The following is a 21,475-nucleotide window of genomic DNA, read 5'->3' as shown; positions in this document are numbered from 1 at the left end:
ATAAAAATATTTAAAAAAAAAATTTATGTTTTTAAATATTATAAATTAAATTTATTAATTTAAGTAATTTTTTTAATAAATATGAGTATAGGAGTATATGTATAGGTGTACTGAGGTTTTAGGGCAGGGTTTGGGTTTTGGGGTACAGGGGTGTTTTTAGGTTTCAGGGTAGGGTTTGGGTTTTGGGGTACAGGGGTGTTTTTAGGTTTCAGGGTAGGGTTTGGGTTTTGGGGTACAGGGGTGTTTTTAGGTTTCAGGGTAGGGTTTGGGTTTTGGGGTACAGGGTTGTTTTTAGGTTTCAGGGTAGGGTTTGGGTTTTGGGGTACAGGGGTGTTTTTAGGTTTCAGGGTAGGGTTTGGTTTTTGGGGTACAGGGGTGTTTTTAGGTTTCAGGGCAGGGTTTGGGTTTTGGGGTACAGGGGTGTTTTTAGGTTTCAGGGCAGGGTTTGAGTTTTGGGGTACAGGGGTGTTTTTAGGTTTCAGGGTAGGGTTTGGGTTTTGGGGTACAGGGGTGTTTTTAGGTTTCAGGGTAGGGTTTGGGTTTTGGGGTACAGGGGTGTTTTTAGGTTTCAGGGCAGGGTTTGGGTTTTGGGGTACAGGGGTGTTTTTAAGTTAAATAAAATTAATTATATTATATTAATTACATTTCTTAATTAAAATAATTAAATTAAATACATTATTTTAAATAATTTATTTTAATTACAATCAAAAAAATATTTAAATTAAATTAATTTAATTATATTAATTAAATTAAATTAATTACATTTTTTATTAAAATTAATTTAAATAAATAATTACTATTATTTTAATTAAAATAATTTTATTAAATTAAAATAATTACATTTTTTTTAAAAAGGTATACTTACCTATACTTACGATGTAATGCCATGCGTTGTAATAGCATCTGCGATGTAATGCCATGCGTTGTAATGCCATGCTATGTAATGGATCCTGCGTTGTAAAAATTGCGATGTAACGGTCTGCGTTGTAAAATAACGCGTTGTAACATCATAGATCCCCCTGTGCTAAGAAACCCTGTTCAGAATGGTGGACAGCAGCTTATCAATATTGTAAGCATGGCAGAAAGTTATGTGAAACGCACAAAATTGCTTTAGAAGGTTCTGTTAGAAGTAGAGATGTACTGAGGACACAGGACACAGCTGGAAAAAAGTAAAACTCATTTATTGGTCATCCACTCTCCTCACTGGAGAGCACCTCAACATTCTACAGTGAGCTTCACAGCGGGAGAGCCCAACAGGGGTCAGGAGAAAGGGGTGAACGGAATGTACCAAACCAGGTTGTAACACATCTCCCTTCCTTATAATGAGTACCCACAAGGCATACCAGCAGGTACAGGTTCACCAGCAACTTGGTCGGCTCCCCAAGGGGAATAACAGCATGTTCCTGCAAAGAAAAGGTTATGGCAGCACTTTTACAATGTTGTCAAAACTCCACCATTGACCATTTTCAAACTGAACAACATTTTTTAACACTTTGACAATCCTGCTGGGGGAATAGAACTTGCTGATGTCAGTTCCCAATTTAGTGTTCCTTCTGGCTTGCGCCATGTCCCCCACTTCCCACCTTTGAAACTTCACGCCATGTTTCTTATCGTACCATTGTTTGTACTTAGTCTGATGTTGTTTGACCTTCTCTCCTGCCTCCTCCCAGTCTACATTCCTGACCTCGCCCCCATTTAACCAACAGGGGTTAAACTTGGTACTAGGCTCCCTCCCGCATAAAGACACAAAAGGAGAGACCCCAGTTATTCTATTGGGCGACATGTGGTAAGCCCACAGGCATTCCCTCAAACAATTCTCAACATCTTGTCCATTTACAGTAGCCAGCTGGATATTCTCTTTGATGACCCTATTTGCCCTCTCCACCATGCCATTGGCTTTGGGGCAATAAAGGGCTGTGGTCTCATGTCTGATGCCTGATCTTTCCAGAAAACTCTGCATTTCTTCGGAGGTGAATTGTACCCCGTTGTCGGTAACTAGTGTGGAGGGGATACCTTCTTCACAAAACACTTCTTTAAGGAATTGGATCACCGATCTGGTGTTGATGTTGTGCACAAATTTTTGCTTCACCCAGTGAGAGGTATAGTCAATCAGAACTAACATGAACCTTTTTTGCACACCAAGATTTTGCATAGGTCCAATAATGTCTAATGCCAACTTGTTCCATGGCTTGGTTGGAACCTCTACTGGAGACAGTGGAGACTTGTGTATTATTCTAGACTTGTCACTTTTAGCGCAGGCCCCACACTCTTTCACAGTTTCCTCCGTCATGATGTCCATTTTTGGAAACCAAAAATTCGTTCTTACTCTTGCTTTTGTGGCGCTACGCCCGAGGTGACCTTCGTGCGCCAAGTCTATGACTCTCTTCCGTAATCCTTTTGGCGGAATTACTCTGTTATTACGGTACACTTTTCCTCCAATGGCACTCAATTCATTCCGTACCTCCCAGAACTCTTCTAGCTCTGCTTCCACATCTCTTTTCCTGTTGGGCCATCCTTTCTTGATCTGCTCCGTTAGCACCTTAAGTTCATCATCTTCCTTCATGCTGTCTTCCCACTCTTTCTCTGTGATGGCAGGGAAATCCATCATCATTATAGGGCTGTGAGCTTCACAGCGGGAGAGCCCAACAGGGGTCAGGAGAAAGGGGTGAACGGAATGTACCAAACCAGGTTGTAACAGGTTCCTTATAAGGTTTTTGAGTTTTGAGTTTGCACTAGAGTCATTTCAATTATGTTATGTTTGATTCTACGAGGAACCTTTATGAAATTGGCTAGGACATTATGCAATTTTAGTTTGATGTGGGTGTTGGAGATTATTACAACTGGTGTGCACTTGTAATATGGCGGCCTAGATGTTCATCACGCTGTGACGGGGTAACCCATCGACAAAACTCTAAATCAGGCCCATAGTTTCAAAAGTGGGTTTCATTTGAAAGGGTTGGGAAAAAAGCCTTAAATAGTTTATGGTGTTAGAAGAACCCAAATAATCCCAGGTCAGTGCTATCGATGGTTTCTCTTTCAAGTAAGAACGATCTTGGCTTACAGTGTCTAAACATACACATTTTTTATAATTTTTTCTCGATATCCCAGAGGGAAGGGAAAGCCAATCAAAAATAAATATATATTTTTGCACTTTAAGTGCTTATCCCTACTAGAAACCTCGAGAATACCAAGAAAACAGATATGGGAAAGTTTGAACCTATGATGTTCTTGATATTTAAGAGGAGGTTAAGCGTCCAACCTTTAGCAAGAAGATCCTATGTACAATATCCCAGCTTTACTCTAATAGCTGTATCACATCCAAACCCAGGAGCTTTAAGGCTACTTCAGAAAACGTTAGCCATTCATCCATCATTCATATTTCACACCATGTAATATCATAGGTTCAGTTTTACTAACAAAAACCATTTAGAGTGCAATCAATGTAAAGCTACCATATAGTTTCCTATAACAAGATAATGCTTCCAAAATATTGAAGATCTTTGTTTCTCACTAATGTGACTTCTAGGAAACATTGTAGGTGAACGACAGCCCTAGGTATTATTATTCCTTGGTCACCTTCAATTTTGTTCTTTCTAGTCACCAACAGCATTTATTTATTTTTCGGACCAAGCAGATAATCATAATTTTTCCGATTATATATTCTCAGTTTGTTAAAATCACAACATGCTTTTGAGGACACACTTTTTTTCTGAAGTCCTATTGGAATTTATTTCAATAAAGAAAGATCATCAGCAAATAAACGAGAACCAATATGCAAAGTTCCTACTTCGGGAGAAAAGGACAGAGATATTGTAAATATAATTAGGAAATAAGCTAATATTGGAGATAACAGGCGTAGGAGACAGCAAACAGCCTTGCTTCGGGCCGTTTCTAACAGGTATTTCTTCTGCTAGTGTCCTATTCACCAAAACGTACAGCCTCGCCTAGGTATCCGAGTGAAGAAAGTGTATATGAATAACACCTCCGGGGGAATGTCCTAACGTTCAGGTTTTAATCATATTTGAGTGTGAGTTACAGAACAAAAAGACTGCCTTGAAATCTGAATGAGGATATACATCTGGATAGGAAGTGACATTACTGGTTGTCTTGCCAAAATCGTCTTTAAAAGAAGAAGCCAAGCAAGAACACTTCATTTCCCATCATCCATCAGCCCAGGAAGTGGCATTACTGGATCTCCCATCATACACCTACACTTAAGTTCCCAAATCCGTCTCGACAGAAAGTTACATTACTATTTTTTCTGACTAAACTGTCTTTAAAAGAATAAGCCAAGCAAGAGGACTTCATTTCCAATCAACCATCAGTAAAAGGACATGACAGCACCCAGCACTCTACAGAGACAGATACGTTTTCTCTACTGGATCTCATGGAGAGTTTTGGGCTCACATAACTGGTGAAGCGGTCTACCCATCGAGCTGGTCACACGCTCAATGGGATGTTCACTAATAATCCTCATATCCAGGTAAAGGATATTCTGCCACTTATCTGGTCAGACCATTCGGACATTTTATATAACATGGGACTAACAGTACCCGCCCCTCAAACTGGCGGAATAGGTAGCAACAGATCGGTGAGAGCCTAGAACAATGAGCAGAATTTCTAGGCAAACCTGGCCAAGTCTCAGCCAGAATATGGGGAGGATGTAGATAAAAATGCTAGCAATTACAACTTCTGGTTGGAAATCAACGGATCACAATTAGCCCCGCTGATCACTGTACATTCGAAACGTAGCCACCCAACTGCCCCGTGGTACTCAGATAGACGGAAGGACTGCAAATTAGGCTGTAAAAAACAGGAACGCATCTGGAGATTAGCCTACAATCCAGTAGAAGCACAAAAATATAAACAAACACTAAGTAAGTACAAGAAAATGCTAAGGAGAGAAAAAACCTTACATTTCTCACAAAAAATGAGTGTGCTACAAATAACTCTAAGGAACTTTTTAGAGCTGTTGTGCCGCTTACTTCACCATCCATTCCTGAAATGACGCCAACTCAATTGTTGTGCAATCATATTGCTATGCACTTTGTGCATAAAGTGGAAAGCATCTTTAACGAAGTAGGTAGCGGTATAACCAAGGAAAAACCTTCCATCCCTGAGAGGAAATTGGCAGTAGAAAATTCCATCGCGGAACAGTGTTTTGAGAAATATGAAGTCCAGGAAAAGGTGATAGTGGTAGATTTAATGGCACATACAAAATCAGGATCACCAATCGACCTCTGTCTAGTGGTATTAGTGAAAATGGCAAACGATCTAGTTGCCGATCACCTGACAAACATGTTCAATTATATCTTTTGGATGGGACTTTTCCCTAAGATATGGAATATGGCATCAATCTGGCCTATCCTAAAAAAACTATTTAGATCCAGGGGAAGTTAATAACTATCGCCCCATACATCACTTACCTTTCCCAGCCAAACTTCTAGAGAGGGCCATGAATAAACAGCTGGTGGAGTACAGCAATTCCCATAACTGCTGGGCTGATACTCAACATGGATTCAGAACCTGGCACAGTGCTGAATCAGCCCTGATTAAATCAGTCGAGGAAATAAGGATAGCTCTAGACAACGGAGGGAAGGCCGCACTTATTTTGTTAGATCTATTGTGGCCTTTGATACGGTCCACCATACCATTTTGGTGGACAGATTAGCAGCACAAGGGGGTAGGGATCAGCTCTCCACCTGCTTAAATCATTTTTGGAAGATAGGGCCCATTTGTGGCTATGGACCCATTTGAATCTGATTCCTTTCAGCTCCCTTGTGGTGTGCCACTTGGCTCCTCAATTAGCCCAACTATTTTTAATATCTACATAGCTACATTGGTCCTAGTCATAAAAATGTTTGGCTTCGACCTAACTTCGTATGCTGATGATATGCAAATTGTTGTAGCAGTTAAGAACCATTCGCATTCCGTTAGCAAGCAATTCAGCGATTGCATGCTAGCCGTATGTTCATGAATTAGCTCTAACAGTCTGAAACTAAATTAGAATAAAACAGAGGTGGTTCTTTTTGGAAATGATCCCTCTTTTTGGTCCCCAGGATGATGGCTAACAAATAACTGCTAAGCGAAACTCCACAGCACTCCTTCGGTCACTGGACCCCAGACGCCGTTTGCCCAACTGCCGGTACACCACTCCGCACTCCACTGTAGGAACTTTCACCTGCACCCACTGCTGGTTCTCCATGGGCCACTTGCTCACACCCCCTGCACAAATAGTAACAACGTCTGAACACCCCCTCCCAACATCCTCGTCACACAAGCATCAACAACACCTGGACCCCCACCCTACAACACATACCGCAGCAAATCAGCTTGTCAACACCCACTCGCATGCATGCTTCTCTACACACAACCACTCAGCAAACACTAAACCTGAAATACAGGACCTGCAGAGTAGTGGTGTATGCAACGTCCTCTTCATCACAGAAAACTGGCTAAACTCTGCCCCTACATCGCCATGGCAATCCCAGTGGGCAACATGACCACTCTACAGGACCGCCTTCACAAGCCTGGAGGACTCATTTTCATCTAGAAGGAATTAATCAAATGCACAACATTCATAGAGAACACCACCTCATTCCTTGAAAACCTGCACTTCAAGCTGCAAATCTCTGAAAACCTCACCCCAAATGGAACCCTCGACTACCGCCCACCTGAACCACAAGCCATCTTTACAAGCCTAATCACAAGCTTCATCGCTACACTCACTGTCAACTACAGAGTGTACATTCTCTCCGGTGACCTCAACTTTCACCTGAAAGACCAAAATGACCCCTGCTCCACAGCACTCCTCAAAAGCTTGAGCAACATTGGACTCACCCATCTCATCCCAGAACCAACACAAACTATAGGACAGACACTGGACCCCATCTTCACCAAAAGGGAAACCATCAAATACTGCTTCACCACACCACTCACATGGATCAACCACTCCATCATCCCCTTCCAAATCAATACACCTCATGTCAACACCACTATTTGGTTCAGCATTCCAAACCTCAGCTGGAATCAAATCACAGAAGCAGACTGTCACAGCGTCCTCAGCACGTATCAGCCCAGCCCCACGAACAACCTCAAAAAGGACATCAACAACTTCAACAACTGGATCATAAACTGGGAAGACTCCTTCACACCGATCAAACCCAACTAGCACAGTAGATCAAACAAGCAGGCCAGTTCCGAAACCTGGAAAAAACCCTAAGAAATGCAACTCCTATCGGCCGATATCATTATTGAATAGCGATTATAAAATGTATGCAACAATTCTAGCAGATAGACTGAATGGTTCAATGGCCATTTTGATACTTGAGGACCAGAAGGGGTATATAGGAGGCAGAACTTTAAAAGATCTAACATATACGGCCTATATCGATCTGGCCACAACATATAAGCTCCCTCTGGCCATAGTGGCCTTAGATGCAGCTAAGGCCTTTGACCGGGTTAATTGGAAATTTCTAAAAAAAAGTGGCAAAGTTTACAAATTTGGGATTCAATTTTTGTAGGGCTTTGGCAGATATATATATGAATTCCCAGTAGCCAGAATCTTAGTTAATGGCTCTTTAACCGATCCAGTGTATATCTCCAGAGGCACAAGACAAGGTTGCCCGCTGTCTCCTCTCCTTTTCAATTTATATATAGAACCACTTGCCAGGAAAATCAGGGAGGATCAGGCTATTACACCTTTCAGATATACAGATTGGAGTAAAAAAACGTGGCCTTTATGCCGATGATATCCTCATTTAGACCACAGATTTGGCAGATACCTTGGGGAGGATCATGACTCTGACAACCAATTTTGGGAAGGTCTCCGGATATGAGATCAACAGGGGAAAAAACGGAGATCATGTCCTAGAATGTAGCGGTGGATGGTGTGGCCAAAAAAGAAGAAATGAGGTATCTCGGTGTCATGATAACACAAGACATAAACAGGATCAGTAAGCTAAATTGTGAGAAGGTTAAAAAGGAGGCTTGCAGCCTTTTAAAGATGTGGTCACACCTTCAACTTTCTCTAATAGGACGAGTGAACTTAATCAAGATGATAATTCTCCCAAAATGTACCTTCCTTTTTGACACTATACCTCTTCCTTTTAAAAAAGAATGGTAAAAAATATGCAAAGCCAAATTAGTTCCTTTATTTGGTCGAATAAGGGTCCCAGAATAGTGTGGGAAAAATGAAGAAGGAGGGTGGAGAAAGGAGGACTGGCCTTGCCAGACCTGCTCTACTATTCCTTGGCTTTTCTCTTAAAGAATGAAAAAAGTCTTTTCGGCTACCCAACTACAACTAGGATGGGAGGAATGTGGGCTGTGATGGCAAACTCAGAACCAGGCGCTAATCAGGGTTTTTTATTTAAATATGCGGATCCCAAATATTTTTTAAAAGTTAGGTTGAAGACTCTTAAAAAAGCGTAGCAGAAATGTGGTTTAAGGTTAGGAAAATGGTAAAAAATTCTTACCACAGCCTACTGGCACCTATTTGGGACTCCCCGGGTTCTCCGGAATGGACCAATGACGCCCTAGCAAGACCTCTTTTACAAGCAGGATTTGTTCATTGGGAACATATAATCATCGAAGGGGAACTGATTTCATGGGAACTATGTAATCAGCAAACTGATAACCAACTGCAAAGGTTTAAATACCTACAAATGAGAAGCTGGTACCAAGCTGATGGGACAAGCGTAGGTATCAGAATGACTAGGAAACCTGTTTGGCGTCAAAAACTGAACTAAAGAAAGAACTTGCGGCAATCTACTGGTCGTTGATTGACAAGAAGGAAGGAGCCTTCAAACTGCCATCAGAACTATGGGGAAGATACTTGCCGGAAGCACCTTTAGAACACCTATGGCAAGTATCTATGAGCATGTTTTTTAAAATAGTCAAGCTTGCATACCTAAGAAGGAATCACCTTTTTTCCATTCATAGAGCCTATTGGTCCCCAAAGAGACTGTCGAAGTTTGGGAGAGGAGGGGATGTTGCATGTCCTAAATGTGGCAGTATGAAAGAGGACGATGACCGTATGTTTGTGACGTGCCCACAACTTCAGGTCTTCTGGAGTAACGTGAGTAAGGCCCTTTCAGAATGTATGAAAATCAACATCGAGATAAGCGTTATGCTTGTCATTTTTGGGCAGTGTGATTCAGGGGTGAAGGTCAAGCTGATCTTTTATAGTTTATTACTGGCACGTAGGGAGATTTGCAAGTTATGGGTGTCTGAAAATACTCCAAGATTTGAAAATTGTGTTCTCTCTGTTAAATATATAGCCGCCCTAGATTAGTTGGGTCATAGTAACTGATTTTTGGCTCCCGATATTGGAATGGTGTGAAAGATGAAAGTTGGATAAGATAAGGCCGTTCAGGCTGTTAAGGTTAAAGTTGTCCAAGGATTAAGCCGGAAGCCTTCACAAACTTCCTCTTTTCTCTGCGCTCACCTCTTTTCGAGGTTGGTGGGAAAGAGTTAAAGGTAGAATGCGAAGGAAGGAGACTTACTTTCCCAAGGGCAGTACAGTTAGTAATTTCCTCACCCGTCGATGGTGATCTCTAATGCACTTGAAGTTTCTGGTTATTCCTGAGAAATGCAGTGCGTAAGATTGAGAGTGTGGTTTTACTCTCCAATGAGGCAAATGAGGACAAAAAAAAAACAAGCAGCCAGTAGGTACACAGCAGACCTCTGAGACACCAAAGAACACAGGAAACAGCTAGAAAGAAAATGGAGAGTTAACCATGACACCACAGCCAGAACGACCTACATGACTGCATTCAGATGCTATCACCAGCAAATAAGAGACACCAAGAATAAAGCACTAGTGGACCACATCGAAGGAAGTTCCAGCAACTGCAAGGAGACTTTCTTAATCGTTAAGGATTTCAACTCGTCCTTAGCCACTTTCAACAACGTCGCTGCCTCCCACCAACTCTGCAACAATATATTCAACTTCTTCCACAGTAAATTCGTACATCTAAAACAACTTCACACACCAACCCAACCCAACCCCAGAGAGTTTGTCTCTAACCAACGAAGACGGCAACCTGATCGATTAGGTAATGCTCACAGGAAAAAACAAATCCGCAATCATGCAGACCTTCTACTTACAGGCCCCAATGGGCCCATGCTCCCACTACATCTACAAACTGGGAAACTCATCAATCAGTACCACCCTGTCCCACATCCACTGCTTTTCTGGATAAATGGAAACTGAAAAAGTCAACACTCACCTCCTAAAGCTCACAGCCCACCGGCATCAACTGAGCAACTTTCGACCCATCTCCCTGCTCCCTTATCCAGCCAAAGTAATTGAGAAGGTCATCAACAAACAACTTGTATCCCATGTCTAACATCGCTATCTATGAGGCAAAATCAATCAGGATTCAGAAAGAAACACAGCACCGGTGATGTGAATTATCCTGGACCTAGGAGAAACAGCAGCTTCAGCCTGCTCGACTTCTCCTCAGCCTTCAGTACTGCCTCCAATAACACCCTCATCAGAAGACTCCACAAAATTGGCATACAAGGATCTGTTCTCAAATGGATCTGTTCCTTCCTCATGGGAAAACCCAAAGGGTTAGGCTGCCAACTTTCACATCAAAGACCAAAAGATTGATATGCGGATTCCCACGGTTATCGTCCTTCAACCCCACACTTTTCAACATATACATAACTGCTCAACAATATCATCCGATCACAAAACATCATCATCTTCTTCTAGACAACACTCTATCAGGATTCAGGAAGAACCACAGGACAGATGTCTTGAATCATCCAGGACCGAGGAGAAACAGCGGCTTCATCCTGCTTGACCTCTCTGCAGCCTTCGACACTGCTTCCAATGACACACTCATCAGAAGACTCCACAAAATTGGCATACAAGGATCTATTCTAAAATGGATCTGTTCCTTCATCACGGGAGAACCTCAAAGGGTTAGCCTGCCAACCTTCACATCAGAGACCAAAAGATTGATATGCAGAATCCCACAGGGATCATCCTTCAACCCCACACTTTTCAACATATATATGACACTGCTCGCCAATATCATCTGATCGCAAAACATCACCGTCATCTCCTACACCGAAGACACCCAACTCATCACCTCCCTAATCGACAAGACAACCAACGCCAGGAGCAACTTTACTAACTGCATGAGCATTGTGGCAGACTAGATATGAACAAACTGCCTGCAGCTCAACTCAGACAAGACAGAAGTTCTGGTCTTTGGCAACAAGACCTCCTCATGAGACTCAACTTGGTGTCCATCAGTGCTACGATCAACACCAACAGACCATGAGCGAAATCTAGAGCTCATCATAGATGACAACCTCAACATGACAGCTTAAGTCAACGCAGTGTGCACCTCTTGCTTCCACATCCTATGAATGCTACGAAAGATTTTCAAATGGTTGTCCCGGAACACCAGATAGACCATCACACATGCAATGATCATCAGCAGCTTGGACTACGGCAACACTCTACACCGGAATATCCAAACAACACCTACACAAACTCCAGACTATCCAGAACACCACTGCAAGACTCATATTCAACATCCCACACAGCACCCACATCACACTGCACCTCAAGAAGCTTCACTGGCTCCCCATTCACAAGTGCAGCCAATTCAAACTTCTCACACACACACCTCCAAATACTTACACAACACAGAACCAGAATGCCTGAATAGTAGCATAGAGTTTCACCAACCCATATGACACCTACACTTTACCTCATTCTCCCTCCCAGCCCCCACAAAAAGCAAAACGGAAGGACGCTCATTCTCCTACATCACACCCAAGACATGAAGGACCTCCCTCAGCACACCAGAGTCTCCTCTTCACTTCTTGAGTTCTGCAAGAAACTGAAGACTTGAATCTTATATAAGCACCCAATGGACCATACACCTACATACCTGCCCAAACCACCTGTATGGCCTCTTGGTTGATTAGTGCACTATACAAGTCAGTAGAGCATAACATAACTTATATAACAGCCTCTTAGTCACAATGAATCTCCGAGGTATTTCCTATAATATAAAACAATGATCCATTGTGGATTGCCTATTTCGAAAGGCAGTTTGTTGTAAAGGGAAATAAAAGATTTTACAGTATCAACACATTTGGTACCATTAAAGCTCCTTCCTACTAACTATTTAGAAAAGAGGTTTAATTGTGGAACATTTCCATGAGTGCATGATCACTATATTCTGCAGAATCCAGGTATAATGTGGGCACAAATAATGTTCAACTCTTTGTGATTTTTTCCGTGGACACATGCTGTGAAACAGTCAGGGTCAACCACTCCAAAGAGATTCAAAGACATAATTATTTTAACAATTGATTCAACTGGTATCTGCTCCAGGAGTATCTTGTAAATACAGGGTCATTCACCATGATGGCTCTACGTCTCATCAGTAGAAACAAGGTAATCAGATCACAAAGACTCAAGAATGCCACATTCCAAAGTACAATGCAGCATTTGTATACCCATTTTTATTTTAAGTCAAAATCAGCAAAAGTCCCTTCTCTGAATAACGCTTAGTGTCTCTTCCTAGCTTTTGTGGTAGAAAACTACTTTTGTTTGCTTTTATCATCTAAAGGTAAAGTTCCTTTTATTTAAAAATGCTATATTGACATACTTTTCCAAAATGTAATGATCTAGAGGCTTGATAGTTTACTCTTTTTACAGCTGTTCAATCTTTATCAAACCACAGGGTAGTCCCACTGTTATCTGTACAACCCTGGAACAATATGTTACATTTTTATGATGTTTCAGGCAGCATTCTGTAATTCGTGCTTCTATCAAAACAAGTGAATCAAGACCACAATAGGTCCAGTCTCAATAAATTGCTAGAGTAAACTTAATTTATGAAGAGCTAGTCTGGAGTATCTTGTGGTCAACCATTTTCGATATTCTACTGGGAGCTCAGGACTTTATAAGTTTGATGGCACAGAATTAACACATACGTACAAGGAAATGGAAAAAAACATCACAAGTAATATGATCACTAAAATAGTATTTAAAACAAAACGTAAAAAGATCAGGAGAAACCAATACAAAATCAACTGGGTACCTGTCCTTTAATTTTTTTTAATGTTTTGCCAGCTTGTAGGTAGCCAGGAAATCTGTAACTGGCTTGAACCAACTGAAGGTCTTAAAAAAAAAGATCCATATCTTTTGGGCCTTCACAGATGAATTCACTGGGCGGTTGCACCCAAGTGGATGGCAACATGTACCCTCAGATCCTCCATAAGATCTTCCAATTCTTGGATCTCTTTTAACATTCAAATCACTCCCCTCCACCACCACCCCCCCCGAACCAATGCACATTTTGATATTTAAATGTCCAGTATAACATATCTGCTTTGAAAACATGCAGCTCCGCCTCAAAATCCTACGTTTTATCATGTTGATAAACATTCATCACACGCATTTGCTTAAATGTAATATGTGTGTTAATAATAATTCATCAAAATTGTGTGAGCTCTTTATGATACATTTCCAGATTTCCTTAACCTTACATTTACCCTGGAAGAGATCAATATTGCCACACCTCCTAAGGGTCTATTGCCATTCTGATTAGTTGCTGGCTAATTCAAAGACATACAACTATCATGAAAATAATAACTGTTAAAGCACGACTCCTGGAACAATATAGCATCTTTTTTCATTCATGAATGACAATCATTCTGAAACAATTTACTCTGTATTTAGACCAAATATATTCCAGCATTTAAAATCTATTTCAGTCAAGCTAGGATTCATACTTCCCATTTCTGAACCAAGATGGTTCAACCCTCATTGGTGAGTATATTTTTTCCCCATACACCTGTCTTTCTTCAGTCACTGAGGGGTTAAAAATCACTCTTGAAGAGTTTGTGTTGTGGTTAAAATAGAATTATCAGTAGGGTTTGTAATCACACACCCTTGCCTCTCGGCCAGCATTCGAAGACCAAAGACTTAAGCATGCTTGCTTCCCAATCTCCTTGATAACTTCAATGAATGTCACTTCATTGGGATAAAGCAGCTGCAACCCAACAACGCCAAGTTTGTCCTCTGCATCCTAAATGTGTTGGTGATTATAGTAGAGTCGATCTTCATCTTTGTTATTCTTCTGGCATATTTCGATTTTACAAAGCCTATTAGTTTTATATCCATGGAAGAGGTCTCCTTTAAAACAGGGATATAGTGAGTCAGAATATGTTGTCTTTTTTATAGGTTTTATTTCACTCAGCACAGCCAAAGCCACTATGGAATCCCTCCACTACTTCCTATTGTCAAAGGTAGTGGAGGAAGTGGCCAATTCCAATTCAGATGTTAAGTTTATTTTTTTTTAGAGCAGACTCCTGGGCCTAAAAGACAGGGGTGACAGTGGGAGATACATTATTTTTTCCTGTTTCTTTATTTATAGAACATTTTCTGACAACTCCACTAAGAATTTACTATGGATGGTGTTGTTGATTTAATGACACTATGATGTATGTGCATCATGAGACTGTAATAGTTACAAATGTGGCTGTTTTTCGAAGTTGGGACCAATTACACTTGAACTGCTATTCATCATAAACCTATTGTACAGCCAGCATTTAAATAATCTGTTGGTAGAGGGATAGTTAACCAGAAGTGGTGGTTGAATGGGATGTGTGTGAATTAATGGAAAAAGAAAACTGAGAAACCACATTGGAGGAAACCAAATAATGGAAATCTAATTTTAATGAAAGACAATTTTAAAGAAATATAAAAAATTCAAAAATTAAAGGAAAGCTAATGTCGAGTAAAAGTCCAACATTTCTTTAATCCTGGGGCGAGTTTAGTACTACTAAGGGTTTTTATTTTGGGTTCAGGGGTGGGTAATGTTTAGGGTGATAAGGGGAGTTTAGGGGGGCAGGAATAATTGGAGTTCAGGCATAGAAATGAGTTTTTAGGGTTCATAGATGTGTGGAGTGTAGGGGTGGTGCTGAATTTTTAGGGTACATGGATGAGTGGTGTTTAGGTGGGTGTTTTTAAGTTTCAGGGATGCATGGAATGTAAGGGAGTTGAGGCGTTTTAGGGTTCATGGTTGGGCAGCGTTTAGGGCTGGTGAGGGCTTTCGAGTTCAATTATGGGTAGCAACTGGGGTGGTGAAGAGTTTTTCAGGGTTCAGGATGGAGTGGAGTTTAGGGTGGTGTGGGGTTTTAAGGATTCAGGGATGGGTGGAGTATAGATGTAGAAAGGGTTTTTTGTTGGGTTAAGCGATAAGTAATTATGGGTGATGAGGAGTCTTATGGGTTATTGATTGCTGGTATTGGGGTGAGGGTTTTTTACTGTTCAGGGATGGGTGGAGTTTGGGTGAGATGAGGTGTTTTAAGGGGTATCGGATGGGTGGGGTTAAGGCATAGGTGGGGTTTTTAGGGTTTAGGAATATGTGGTGTTAGGGATAGTGAGTGACTTTATGCCTCAGGATGGTGGATCTTTGACGAAGAAATTGTTTTAGGCTTCATGGATGAGTGTAGTTTTGGTGTGATGAAGGGCTTTAGGGGCCAGGGATTGAAGGTGTTTACAGTTAGTGATGGGCCAGCAATTTAAAACTTCTGAAGTAATTGCTTGACAATGCAAAAGATGTAAATATAAAATAATGTCCTCTGAAGTGAAGCACTGAAAAAAAATTCAGACAACTGTAAAACCTCCATCAATTGTATTTTCTCTAAAAAACAGAAGCACCCAAAAGTCAATTTGGACCAAAAATTTATATAAATCTATGAATTGATTTCCACAAAATAGTAAATACCTTTCATTCTGAAAATTTCCATTAAACAGTTTAAATGAAATGGTTTCTCCATAAAGATGTTCCATGAAATCGTGTTTCTATTAAATCACATAGGAGCCGCTAAACATTTCCCCTATGCGACAGAAGCTGCGAACAGCACCGCAAAGCAGCAGGAGCCGCTAAACATTTCCCCTACGCGACAGAAGCTGCGAACAGCACCGCAAAGCGGCAGGAGCTGCCAAACAGTTCTAAACAGATATGCAAAGTGGCAGAAGCCGCTAACATCTTCCACAAAGCGGCAGAAGCCACGAATAGCGTTTCTAAGCGTTTCTAAGCGGCCCGAGCTGCTAATCATTTTACAACGTGACAGAAGCCGCAAACAGTAAATTCCAAGCGGCAGGAGACATTTAACATTTCCATAAAACGGCAGAAGCCGCGAACAGCATTTCCAAAGCGTCAGGAGCCGCTAATCATTGCAGCCTCGCGACAGAAGATGCGAAGGGAATTCAACAATCAATCGCGCTAACGAGCCTCATCTGTAGGGAGGAGGAGTTCTGTTTCACTTCAGTGCTTGGAGCCACGGCTGCTTGGAGCTGCCAGCGCCGTCAACAGCAGGAGCCCGGGCTTGGAGATTGGCAGCCGGCAAACGGAGCATGAGCTCTGGATATAGAGCGGGTCCTCTACTGAAGGCTCTGAAGGTAAACTTTCGCCCACTCTTGCACTGCTTTCGTCCCTTGTAGGGGGAGGCGCTGGGAGTTGAAGCCTTTGAGTTGCGCAGAGCAGGGCGGTTTTGGCGCTGAGCTGTGATCACACCGAAGGACAACTGGAAATCTGACCACTGGTGTGATAGGCTCAATCGATAACCGACACTCAGAGCTTGAGCTAGAGCTAAAAGCCTGAGCGAGACCAAGTCAGAAGGCAAACGCTCGCTCGCTCGTGCTCATTGCGCTCACCCAGGGCACAAGTCCTAAAAAAAGAAGTGGGGGGACTCTCCAAGGTAGGCGTGGTCACAGGAAGTGACATCACGACAGGAAGTGACATCACGACAGGAAGTGGCATCACAACAAGAAGTGGCATCACAGCAGGAAGTGACATCACATGTAAGGCAGATCTATCATTTGCATATAATGCAAGATTTAACAATTGAAGCTGCTTGGTACTTAAGCCTGTGACTTAAGGTCCCTGCATGGAGGAATTAGCAGCCCAAATGTGGATGAAGTTTGGCGAAGGTGACATGAACACATTTTCAAAACGCTACAGGAAAGTTTGACTGCAAGATTTAGTATACATTACAGGTTCCCAGAGAGGCTGCTTCCCACACTCGATAATGACTATTACACACAGTAGGGCTCCATATTCACGTTATTCTATTGATGAGTGTTATATGTTATCTCCCCACCTATTGTAAACTAGCGACTCTGTATTAAATAGTTTTGTCCCAGCTGCCTCTCTCTAGCTGTGGCTAGATTTATTTATTTTATTTATAAAGTTTTATATAGCGCGAACTTGATCCCGAAGGATATCAGAACGCTTTACAATTTGCAGCAAAGGTAACAAATCAGAACATTAGTCTAACATTGGGAATCTTGGCTGAAGACAATGGAGCTGCCGGGGCATTAGCTTGGGTCAATGCCTAAATTTTAGATATATTAACTGGCCATTGTATTTATTTTAGCAGATTTATTTATTTCTATTTATTTTAGGAAATGTATTTAGTTTTGGTATATTTTAGTTTGACTTATTTGCCTTAATTTACTTCAGTGCAACAAAATATAAACATTGCTTTACTTTGTATTAATACTGTTTATTTTTGTGATAGTTCCTAAAAAAAGGGCCGATTATGACTCATGCATTGTAATGGTTGTTTCCCCCTTTACAGAGACTACTTACTATAAAATCGGGGTGGGCCTAGCTCATGATGTCATTTTGTGGGGACCCCTTGAAGAAAGCGGGCAGAACCTTTGCAAAACTTTGTGCCCCCCTATCCAGTAGTGCAATTATCCAAACACTGACAGGATTGAGCCTAAATTAAAAATATACTGACATACGTAATGCCAAGTCAGACGTCATCATGGAGTCATATTTAAATGAACAATCCAGCACCATCCTACACCTCCCCATTCCACAAAATTATACAATTCAGACCAACAACACAAACTAGAAGGGGGCGTTGCTGTCATCATTAAACATTCCATGTGGAAACAGCGACACACGGAAGAACACACAAGGGTACACCATCATACTACTTACATTTTGTAGCCTGGTGTCAATTGTTCAATGCAGGGCGTAATTTGTGCCAGTGCTTAGCGCCGGCACTTAATTGGCAGGGCCGGGTCTAGTGGGACTCTGATTCTACACGCACGAGGCGCACAGTGCATGTAAAATGTTTTCATTTAACTTACAGCACACTTGCTAGTACTAATACTTAATTAACTCCTCAAGTCTCGTGCAGCCGCATCGCATTGTGTTTAGTTTTTCACATCTCAGTTTACCCTTAATTGTTCACGATCACTTGAATAATGAAATATTCTGAGTGGGAGAGCTCTTTGGCAGCACTCTGCCAGGTTTCTCTCTCGTCACTCTCATGCTGCTGTGTTAAAGAGCCTTGGTTCTACCGCACAAAGAATTAGGGTGACCAACTGGCATTGGTGCAAATTCAGGACGGTGAGTGTAAAAATTCAGGACAAAGGGTCAAAATTCAGGACACAAATTCAGGACAGGAGGTCAAAATTCAGGACAAAACTTTAGGACAATAGGTACGTTTTACAGACACATCAGAGGTTGTGCAATAGTATATAAGTAAGCCCAGCCATTTCCAAAAGTATTCAACCATTTGCAAACCTATCCATCATGTATCCTTCCATCTATCATTTCACTCATCCATCCCTTCATCCATCCCCTCATCCATCCTTTCACTCATCCTCCATTATCCATCCACCCTTTCACCCTATCCATCTGTACACTTATCCATCCACTCTTCATCCCATCCATCCATTCACTCATCCATTCAGCCATTTACCCTTTCACCAATCCAGCCATCCTTTCACTTACTAATCCTTCCACCCATCCACTCTTTTAGTCATCCATCCATCCTCCCTTTCTCTCTCCATCGACCCTTTCACTTAGCCTTCCTTCCTTCCATCCATCCATCCACCCACCCATCCATCCATCTACTCATCCACTCATGAATCCATCCATTGCCCCTATCACTCATCCATCTATCATTTCACTCCTTCACACATCTATTCATCCTTTTGTCCATCTACTCTCCCTTTCACTCACTCATCCATACTTACACCCACCCTTTCACTCATATGTCCATTCATTCACCCTTGCACTTATCAATCCATCCATCCATCATTTCACACATCCACCTACCCCCCATCATCCACCCACCATCCACACACCCACTCATCCATCCTTTCACCCACCCACCATCCAATCCACTGATCCATCCTTTCACCCATCCACCATCCACCCACCCACTCATCCATCCATCCTTTCACCCACCCACTCATCATCCATCCATCCATCCTTTCACCCACCCACTCATCATCCATCCATCCATCCTTTCACCCACCCACGTATCCATCCATCCATCCCTTCACCCACTCTCCATCCATCCATCCTTTCACCCACCCATCCATCCATCCCTTCACCCACTCTCCATCCATCCATCCTTTCACACACCCATCATCCATCCATCCATCCATCCGTCCTTCCCCTCATCATCCATCCATCCATCCCCTCATCATCCATCCATCCTTCCCCTCATCATCCGTCCATCCTTTTCCCTCATCATCCATCCATCCTTTTCCCTCATCATCCATCCTTCCCCTCATCATCCATCCATCCTTTTCCCTCATCATCTATCCATCCATCCATCTGTCCTTCCCCCTCATCATCCATCCATCCTTCCCCTCATCATCCATCCATCCATCCTTCCCCTCATCATCCATCCATCCTTTCCCCTCATCATCCATCCATCCATCCATCCTTCCCCTCATCATCCATCCATCCTTCCCCTCATCATCCATCCATCCTTCCCCTCATCATCCATCCATCCTTCCCCTCATCATCCATCCATCCTTTCACCCACCCCCTCATCATCCATCCATTCCCTCATCATCAATCCATCCATCCCCTCATCATCCATCCATCCACCCTTCCCCTCATCATCCATCCTTTCACCCACCCCATCATCCATCCATCCATCCTTCCCCTCATCATCCATCCATATAGCCATCCTTCCCCTCATCATCCATCCATCCATCCACCCTTCCCCTCATCATCCATCCTTTCCCGTCATCCATCCATCCTTCCCCTCATCCATCCTTCCTTTCATCCATCCTTCCCCTCACCCATCCATCCATCCTTCCCCTCATCATCCATCCTTTCCCGTCATCCATCCATCCATCCCCTCATCCATCCTTCCTGTCATCCATCCATCCTTTCCCCTCACCCATCCTTCCATCCCATCCATTTATCCTGCCCTTCATCCATCCATCCTTCCCCTTACCCATCCATCCATCCCATCCATTTATCCTGCCCCTCATCCATCCATCCTTCCCCTCCATCCATCCATCCATCCATCTCCTCATCCATCATCCTTCCCCTCACCCATCCATCCATCCCATCCATTTATCCTGCCCCTCATCCATCCATCCTTCATCCTTCCCTTCATCCATCCTTCCTTTCATCCATCCTTCCCCTCACCCATCCACCCATCCCATCCATCTATCCTGCCCTTCATCCATCCATCCTTCCCCTCCATCCATCCATCCTTCCCCTCATCCATTTATCCTTCCCCTCATCCATTTATCCTTCCTCTCATCCATCCTTCCCCTCCATCCCTCATCCTTCCCCTCATCCATCTTTCCCCTCATCAATCATCCAGCTACCCTTCCACCCATACATCCAGCTATTTACATTTTCTCTCCATCCTTCCCCTCACTCATCAATCCATCTATCCTCTCTCATTATCCATTTATTCAATCTTTCATTCATCCATTCACCCTTTCACTAATTCATCCAGCCATTCTCACATCCCTTCACTTACTCACTCGCCCACCTTTCCATATTAATTTTGAGCTGAGCCCTTTTGAGAAGAGGCCCATCAAGAACTTCACCCTCGCTGCAGGGGCCGTTCCAGGACTGGGACAGAAGCCACCCAGGGCGGAGACAGGATCCACCACAGGGGGGGACAAGAGCCATCACAGGCGGGGGTGGACTGGAGCCACAACATGCGGGACAGGAGCCATCACAGGCGGGGGTGGACTGGAGCCACCACATGGGGGACAGGAGCCATCACAGGCGGGGGTGGACTGGAGCCACAACATGGGGGGACAGGAGCAGGAGTCATCACAGGAGAGGGAAGGTGATCCACCAGGGTGGGCATGCAGTATTCTAGTATCATCTTGGGCTTCTCGCTCCCTCCTGCACAAGACAACGAGAAGACAGGCTCTATGTCCAAAATGCCACCCCCCACTGTGATATACAGTACTTACAGAAGATACTCTAAGAGAACTGATTGAACTGATTGTCCTCCATACTTTGTTCATCAGTGTGGGTGCGATTGTGCCATTTCTTTATTGTATTACATTATGCATGTTTGAAGAACCGAGGTTTGCTTACAAATTAGGGACAGTAATTAAGCTCGGTGAAGAGAAGCAGGTGCTGCCTCGGTGTAATCAGGGGTGTAATCTGGCCGAGTCTAGGATGTTTGG

General features: G+C 42.7%; 1 protein-coding gene across 1 annotated transcript in view; it reads right to left on the bottom strand.

Annotated features, from left to right (window-relative positions):
* Positions 1 to 21,475, bottom strand: part of LOC144818809 (protein NipSnap homolog 3B-like) — a 556,246-nt gene that overhangs the window by 291,487 nt on the left and 243,284 nt on the right. The window lies entirely within an intron of this gene.

This window comes from Lissotriton helveticus, chromosome 2_1 (genome assembly GCF_964261635.1).
Source record: "Lissotriton helveticus chromosome 2_1, aLisHel1.1, whole genome shotgun sequence".
Taxonomy (NCBI): Eukaryota; Metazoa; Chordata; class Amphibia; order Caudata; family Salamandridae; genus Lissotriton; species Lissotriton helveticus.
This window is presented reverse-complemented; position numbering and strand designations above follow the sequence as displayed.